Genomic DNA, 9,178 nt, shown 5'->3' on the forward strand with positions numbered 1-9,178 from the left:
TCCATGATCAGCATTCACTTCATATACCAGCTCACTTCCTTCCCAACCACTTTTCACTTTTTACCTCACCTCTGTATTCTAATACTGTTTTTTGCCCACCTGACCTGCCTGTTTGCCCATGTTGGACTGCTCCTCCACTTTTGACCCTTGCATGCCTCTTGGTTCTATTTTTTTTTTTATTCTCAAGTATTTCCCACACTGACGCAGGCTAATTTGTTCTAGTTCTCCTCCAATTACCTGGAAACTATATGCATACTGGCATAGTTTGGGTTATATAATTGTTTCTCCCACTAATTGGACAGCTGGGAACAGCAACTAATTTGTTCATCCCATGCAGATATAATCTTAAGCATAACTACAAAGTCTGCTCTTAGCATTTCATTAGGCAACTGCACAGTATGTTGGTATGATGCATAATAATAATAATAATATGGAAGAGAGAACTAAAGGACGTGAACAAACACTTTTTCAACTGACCGAAGTAGGTACAAGTAAAATCTGTTTTTAAAAGAATTAAAGACACTAAGAAACATTTTTTTTTAAAACTTGTGTTGTGGACAGAACAGAGGACAAACATGAGCTGTATAAGTATAGATGGATAGTTAAATGCATACCTCCAACACAAATTTGGACTAAATGTTTCGGACGTGTTCTTAGATTTTAGTTTGAGCGTGCTCTGAAGTGTGACTGAAATGTTCTTGTGTGCCTCCTTGTGGAGTACGTCAGCACTGGAGGAGGCACCAGAGGGCTGGGTCAGAGGGAGTAGTTGGCAAACAGGAAAGAGGAGCGCACTATAAGAAGGGACTGAACCCCGAGGAGCGTCAAAACATTTAAACCACAGCCGAGAGAAGAGGAGAGGCGAGAGGGAGACAGAGGCGTGGTGAGAAACGCAGAGAGAGAGAGAGAGAGAGAGAGAGAGAGAGAGAGAGAGAGAGAGAGAGAGAGAGAGAGACGTGGAAAACTGCACTGCGTTGCTCGGGATGGAGACTTAAATCGCGGTGACTTTTTTTTTTTTTTTCTCTACAAGGACTGCAAGGCTGCCTTATCACCCAGATCGCTACTTGTCATAATCCAGCGTCAGCTCAAAGGTAAAAGTGCGGTCCGACGTCGCACTCCCTCCTGCGCCCTGCGCGCCTCGGTGTCACCGCGCAGAGACATCCTGGATGAGCGCAAAGTGTCAGCTTCAGCACCTGAGGAGAGGACAGCTCCGCTCTGTGTGCTCCTCCGGACCTCCTGTCCTCCCCACCCACCCCCCTTTCCCCCACCTCCCCTCAACAACCAACTCCCGCTGCTGCTTTTTTTTTTTTAATGTCAGCACTTCCAGTCTGACACTCCGCTTCACAAGTCTGGAAGAAGTCCGAAGATCCGCTGACGGAGAGATCCGCGACCGACTGTGTGCTCAATATGTACCAGGGGCATTTACAGGTAAGAGGGCAGCCTCTTTTGGCCGTTCATTGTCCACGGAAACGAACAGTTTTAGTAGTGAAGGATCAGATCAGCTGATGTGAACAGGGCGCACTTCTACATGTAGCCTAGTTCATGTCAAGGGCATTTCTTTTACGCAGGGGACGTGAGGTAATCACCGTTAGTCCGAGGCACGTGGAGATCTCTGCGACCAACTAACTGTTCCCAGACAACACAACAGAGACATGCATGGTGTTTTTAAGAATGGGCCACCAATGTACTCATTTTCACCGCTTTCCTAACTGAGGGGCATTTGCTCTCATTATTTACAGCTGAAAAGACAACCGGGCTTTTGGCAAAATTTCTTAAATTAATGGAAATGAATGATGTATTGGTAACTAATAATATCATAAATTATTTCCAATATTCATTGTGAAAACAGAGCTGCTGTAGCGCACCCATTGCACGTGCAGATGCACGCCAAACGTAAACAGGAGGTAAAGCCTGCATGGTTTAAGCGGGGCAGCTTTGACACTGGCAGCAACAAATCATTAGTTTCTCAACATGCATGCTTATGCTCACGTGACGTCTTGCAATCTGACGTCAGTTTTCATACAGCAGACCAACATCATACTCAGTGTTACATCACGAGGCTGAACCTCAACTCAGAGAAGGCACAAACACACCAAAACATGCTGGAGTAATGAATATTGTCATTCAGTAGAAGTCAGCAGTGTGTAACTCTCCGGAGACTTTGATGTGCAACGCAATCACACATTGTCATTTGAACACAACGAACTCACAGCAACAATCCCTCCTCAGTGGTTAATGGCAGCCTCATCTCTGGCTTAGATACATGGGTTGAAATGAATACTGTTGGTTGACAGAGATACTTATGTAATAAGAGACCACCCCGACTCAGTACCCCAGAGCATTAAAGAGCAAAATTTAATATTTTATGATATATTACTCAAGCAGCAGTATTCATTGAAAATGTATGAAAGGGCGGTCAGCAGTTCTTGTCTGGATTGCCCCGGCTGTGTTTGTAAAGGGTCAATGAAAAGCCTGTGGTACTGAGTTATAAAAGATATATTCAATCACAGTTTTCAATGTTTCATCCCACGATGTCTCAATTATCTCACACTGTATGTGTTCTTCATCGCATGCATGCCAGTCATTACACTGTTTAGATCATAACTGAAACTCGACACTGATCTCTCTATTGTTTATATGGGGTTAATTTGGCAGCAAATGTCCAGTGAATGCAAAGCAGAGGCTCTATTCATCGGTACTGGATCTTTTTCCATGGCGTTCACTTGTGTAACTGATGCATTTATCTTGATGTTGACAACACTTTCTCCTTTAAGTCAAGTGTGTGTGTGTGTGTGTGTGTGCGCGCGCGCATGTGAAATCGGAGCTGACTTTGTTGGAGAATGGAAATAATGTATTGTTTGTGTAGGGTGAGGTTTGTTACATCGACAGCTACAGACAAATATACAACATTTATCTTTATTTAACTTTCTTATTGATCAACATGGAACTTTATGAAAACAAATGCTCAGAAATGTCATACTGCAGTTCATAATTTAGACTTTATTGTGATGTTTGTGCAAAAGTTGTATGCAGGAACTTTTTGAGTCCTGAAGTTTTTTCATATATTGCTTTAAAACCTAGTAAAGCATTGCATGAATGTTGTGTATGCCCTCTAAAATCTTCATTTTTACATAACCCACTGTGTCGATGTGACCTCTGAATGCAGGCTTGGGGCATAAATCATTGAGAGTCGTGAAGTCTCCAGCTTGGAATTTTAAATGAAGCCCGTTGTATACACACTTCTGGATGTAACAGCGTTGCAGCAGCAGTCAGTCGCTCATAATCAGAGCTATCAGATTTCCTTCCTCAAAATGGATACACTTGTAAGTCCACATTTATTACATGATTGTCAGTCAGGAAGATTATGGCTTATGGTGTTGTGGCTCAGGAAGCAGTTGGCTGTGGGAACAAGATAAGGATGTCCTATCTTTTCCCTCTTCTTCTTCATTTTGTTTTTTTCATCTGTTGACCTTCTCATTTCTCCGTGACCCGATGAATCTCTAACGCGTGGGTTAATGTGGTATTATAATCCATGGAGCGTAAGGTATTTCCATAAACACAGTAACATGTTTGCATAATTTCTGTGGATCTGCACATCATCATACAATATTGGGTGGATCAAATATCTTGGCATGAGTTTCACAAATGACGACAAATCGTGTCCCAATGGCTGGCATGTGTAGATTGGGCTCTGCTTGGGTAATATCCCAGTTTGGCGTGACCAGTGTTGACTGGCATAAATATAATGTTGGATTGTCTTCAATTCCTCCAATTGTGTGCTTTTTGTCTCTCAGTAGTTACCGATGTGTGTCGTGTTGTGCATGAAACAAAGCGCGTGTTGTTCCTTTTTTTTTTGAGCAGGGGATCACGTTCCTGTATCAAGTGTTGGGGAAGATTGATGCAGTTAAAGAATAGCGATTCAGAGGTGTGGATGTCAGCCTCACTGCTCTTACTGTGAGGCTGCAACTGAAGATGCTGAGAGGCGAGCTGATTCAGCACGGCCGCTCATCTATATCTGACAAAAATACAGGAGAGAGATGATTTCAGTCCATGTACTAGATGTGTAGATGTTTTTGCTTTGGTGTGCTACATAGGACAAAGACATTGAGATTGCCTCCATCCATACTCCCTCCGATCACACTTTTGACATTACAGATTGCAGTGTAATTTCTGTAGTGGTTTCCCTACTTCGGTATTCATGTTTACAGTAAATCTAATTACGGGAGGGCTTGTACTGTGTATAAAATACATCCTGGTTTAATGGAAGTGACGCTCCAAGGCCTTTGGATATTTGCTCTGTTAAACACAACATGGTTGCATAATTTAATTACCATATTCCAAGTCCCCTGGGGAAAAACTTGGATGCTATTGTTGATCAGAAGTAGATCGAGTCTCTTAAGATGTCGGGCGTTCACACCATCTCTTCATTAAGCTATTGATTTGTTTATTCAGTTTGGTTGGTTGGGGGAAGGATTATTTGTTTGGAGTTTGTCCTCGAGCATTCTGCAAAAATAAATAGGCCACTGATAAGTTATGAAATACTGCTGAGTTGTTCAGAATCAGTTTTTTTTCCATTTGCATTTCCTGTTTTCTGTTCTGCTCAGATGGTATGGGTATTTGTGGCAACCCAGCACATACCTTTGTAATTTAAGTTTCTCCTCATTGTAGCCATGAGTTGTCAAAAACTTCCCTCTCAAGGGACACCGAAGTTCTGATGGATTCTTATTACTGGAGTTCCCATTCCCCACCTAACCAGATGTCAGACATGCTGCATACCGCCACATTAAAATGCCGTTAATTAACATAATCAGATGTGTCTTATGAAATGCAAAATAGCATGTTACAAGTCCTAATGACTTAAAATATTCCAATCAATGCTAAAAATATTAATTAATCAGTGTTTAATGGAGGAAAACCTCTTGAATAGATGTTGCAGAATAATCAACCAATAGACAGTAAAAACAGACCAGAGAAATCAATCATTTAAATCAGTTGAGATACAAATCAGCAGAGTCCATGTAAGCTAGCAATTCACACCACAGTGCAAACACTCATCAATCACAGCTGCACAGTCGATCATTGGTGGATGTTGAGCTCTGGTTTAAGTCTACTAAAGCTCCTCTTTTTTTTTTTAACTGGCTTCATCAAGACTGCTCCCACAGCCATGGTGGTCGGCTACAGGCATGACAAAGAGGTGCTGAACACTTTTTCCACGGAGACTCTTTTAAAGTCTCCTTGATTGAATGAACCATGGTCTTGATTAAGAGTGATTTAATAGGCCTGACTATTTCAGGAGCCAGGATAATGAGTGAAATCAGGTGGTATCCGGCTGGAACGAAAGCTCCACAGACAGCACAGCTCTCCTTGTTGGAAATGTGAAACTAAATGTCTTCAAGAAACATGGCTGAGTCTAAAGCTGATCAGCCACTGTATGTAAATGTTGGAGAAATTTGCGCTTCTTAAACTGCAAACTAGAAAAACAAACCTAATTTCACACCTAAGGATAATCACATGGAGAGGATGCGACTGTTGTTTGACACTTGTTTGAGTCTAGTTGAGATGCATATTCTTGTCTTCACCTTTTTACAAACTGGGGGATTTTTACAACTGGGCTTTCACACCAAAAGCGCAACTTTGACATTGAAAAACACTGGTTTTCTGGCAGGTTTTACAGCTGAAGTTCAGCTTTGACCCCAAATACACTGACCTCTACACCATGCATCCAGGGGGACTTTGGACAGGGAGACGGCATCTATCACAGTGGCAATTCTAATAAAGAGAAGAATGGTTAAAAAGTTAAACTTTGCAACTCTGAAGTTTTATACTGTAACTGTAGTCAACAATCATGACAGGATTTTATAAAAAAAAAAATCTCAAACCAGTCAGAAAAGGACAAACTGTTTGATCTTACGAAATCTCATCTGAGACCGGCCTTAGTGTTGCTGTCTGAATTGCTGTGCATAGTTCACAAGTGTGACATTATTCTTCACAAATAAAGAAACAAATATTAAGACACAGTGAAGTTTGCTGAAGAGATGTAATAAAGTTTTCACAGTTCATTTGAATTAATTTCAGACTGGATGCAATTTCTATGTTTCTAATGTAAAAATGTAAATTCTTACATTAATATCTTCCTACAAATGGTCTGTAAATGTTTAGGTTGGTTTGGTCAAGCCAGCATTCAGACAACTACCGGTTGGAGGGGCGGAAGCTGAACATTTTGACCATTTATCCATTACTTATTTCAACCATTTACGTCACTTGTTAACTAGTTGCCACTCATCCTGGTGACAGACGGGGCATGATGGGAATCTAGTCAAGGCTCTACAGAGCCAATGAACAATTTGTGGAGTTCGCAAGCAGACCACAGGGAGTCTAAGAGGGATTCGGGCATACATCAGCAGCAGTTGTCCCATAAGCTGTGTCAGAGACGGGGGGGGTTGTTGCCCACATTGCATGAATTTGGTCATTATGTGATTCACTGTCATCTGCACTCTGTGCTGTCCTAACACCCACTCATCCATCCTAAAAAATAATTAAAAATGAAAAAATATGAACATTAGGGATAGATGTGGGTGTGAATGATGAAAGGGGATATGAGAGATTGGGAAGGAGGGAGTGGAAGGAGGAAAAAATACAACCAATATTGTTATGGTGCTAAAACCCCATCAGTCATTTTATTTTACATTTATGTATTTTTTAACTAAATCCCTAATCTGTCCCTTAGACTCATAATTTCACTTGATGAATTCTTGCTGTCTAACCTTTCACTGTCTATTGTCAGATCACTGACTTTCTGCTAAAGGTTAAAAGATACTTTTACATACTTGACTGAGCAGTTCCTTTCAATTATTGATTATTATGGTTTCAGTCAGATTATAGATTTTCTGACTGACATTCATCGATATGACAGACAGACAGAGGCAGTCAGTATTATCGAATATATATTGTATTATTGTATATATACAGAATCTTTGCTATTGTAAACAATTGTAAACAAAAAATATTGTAGCTTTATTGTTGTCTTGTTTATGTAAATCAGCTGTTTGATAAATTACTGATATAAACTCATATTTTAAATATTTAAGTAAGTCAAAAACCTACTAAGTGATCCCACAGATTTGGGCATTGGGATTGAAATGTATGTTTTCAAGTGTTTCTGTGAAAGAGGTGGGGGCGGCATTTTATGTCAGGAGGGAGTTGATTTTAACAGCCATCTATGAATATTACTGCAGCTCCATTAGTTAAAACAACAACCACTCACTGGAGTTTAGCTGTGACAGTTTGTCCAACCAAGGCCACATGTTACGTTCCCCTGTTGGTAAAATGTGTTTAATATGTGCTGTGTTGCCCCTCCTCCCCTCTTTCCCAACATTGGCTGGCAAATCTGGGGAGCTCCAGCCAATCAAGGTTCGAGGTTTTTAAAGGTTGAGGAGCTGGTAGAGAGGTTAGGGTGTCAGGCCTGGCTGTTTGATGTTGTCAGATTCAGGTTAGAAAGGTGATGACGATGATGATGATGAGTTAACCCATTAAGTATTCTCAGTTTCTGTTACCTGATGTTCTCCAAGTTTTAAGTACCTTTAAAATCTTTGCCAGGAAGCCGATGGAAACCTGCTATTTTTGTTACGGTCATTTTCTCCTGTTTTTTTCTGGTGTTGATCGGATGTAAGTTTGTACCTTTTTCTTTTTTTTGGACAGTTCAGTTAGCATTGTGATTTTTATTTTGATTTAAAGTTGGTTGGTTTGTTATTTTGGCCCCATGATGTTTAATCCAAGCTTCCATGTCTGGCAATAAAAGACTGAAACACTGGCTGAGATGTATAGTCAGTGTTCAGTGTTTCAGTCTTGCTCCCCTCAACTCCAGACCAGCTTAGGGTCATAACATAAGCCTTTTTTTTTATTTCATGCAACCTTATTCTTTAATAGTGAGTTTTACTTCCTATTATTTTCAGAGGATGTACAAATTCTCATTTTGAAATTAAACAGTTTCAACCAGCAACAAAACCAATCCCCAGTCTATAAAGGAGAAAGTACAAAGTGATGCAACCACTACACAGCAGGCAGAGAGAATGCCTTTTTCAGTTTCCATATGGGGTTTGTTGATGTTTGTGTATAAAATCACAATTTATTTATTTTTTTCACGTTTTTCTTTGTAATTTCATCAATATATGATAAATTAACATTTTGGAAGTACAGACCTTTCACTGATCCCAGGGGTGGATTGTGGTACAGATGTGCACCTCTTTGGGACCAGATCTTTCCATACCTGCTTAAAAGATTTTTAAAAATGCCGTCGTGCTGTATGTCAGGCTTTTTTCATGCTCAAATAAACTCACGCTTTTAAATTGTGACAGAAAGGTTGACAGAGAATAAGTGCTGTCTACACCCTGGCAGAGTAGCAGCTCACAAGCCTTGAACATTACGTCTTAGACTGAATGTCATGGGGCCGCCTTGGTCTGAACTACAGACTCGCACACACATGCACACACCAAATGTCAACACAGTGTAGCGGGCTTTCTCAAACAAGAAGCCTCTTTCTGAGAAGGGATATAATCAATGTGACGCACCCAAATTCACAGCTTCACAGCTCTACATCATTCTCTCTGTTGGTAGATTTCCTCTGGGTATCTTTCTGCTCCAAGTCTGTTAACACGGCAGCGCTCCCAGCCCCACATGGAGAGTCCCCTGAGCTACTGTACAAAGCCACATTTTTCTTCCCACAAAAGTAGGCCAAGCCCCAGCATCTTTGTTACTGGGAGCAGAGGGCTGTGCGGGGGAATGGGTAGCCCATCCATCTCTCCCGCCCAGCCCATTCATAACAGTCATTCTCCAACTGGGAATTAATTTGCTCCAGAAACCAGGCGTCTCAGCAGCGGAGTGGAGAGAGCATGTGTTTGGTCCTCCGGGGAGGCGTGCGCTATCATGGATGAGAGCTGTTGATAAACAAATGTACACTTCACTATGGCAGATGTGAGCAGGATTTTCACTTATATATTTAAAGGGACTGTCCACTGATGAGTTGGTGCCGCCCTTCCTCTGCAAATTTACAAAATACACAGCTTTCTGTGACTTCATTTAAAAAGATAATCCTGCTATGTTTCTTCTTGAGTTGTACTTTTATGTCACTTCCATCTCTCCTAATAGCATGATGGCTTTATGGAGGGCAATGAAGGTCTGTTGG

This window comes from Pempheris klunzingeri, chromosome 6, assembly GCF_042242105.1.
Source record: "Pempheris klunzingeri isolate RE-2024b chromosome 6, fPemKlu1.hap1, whole genome shotgun sequence".
Taxonomy (NCBI): Eukaryota; Metazoa; Chordata; class Actinopteri; order Acropomatiformes; family Pempheridae; genus Pempheris; species Pempheris klunzingeri.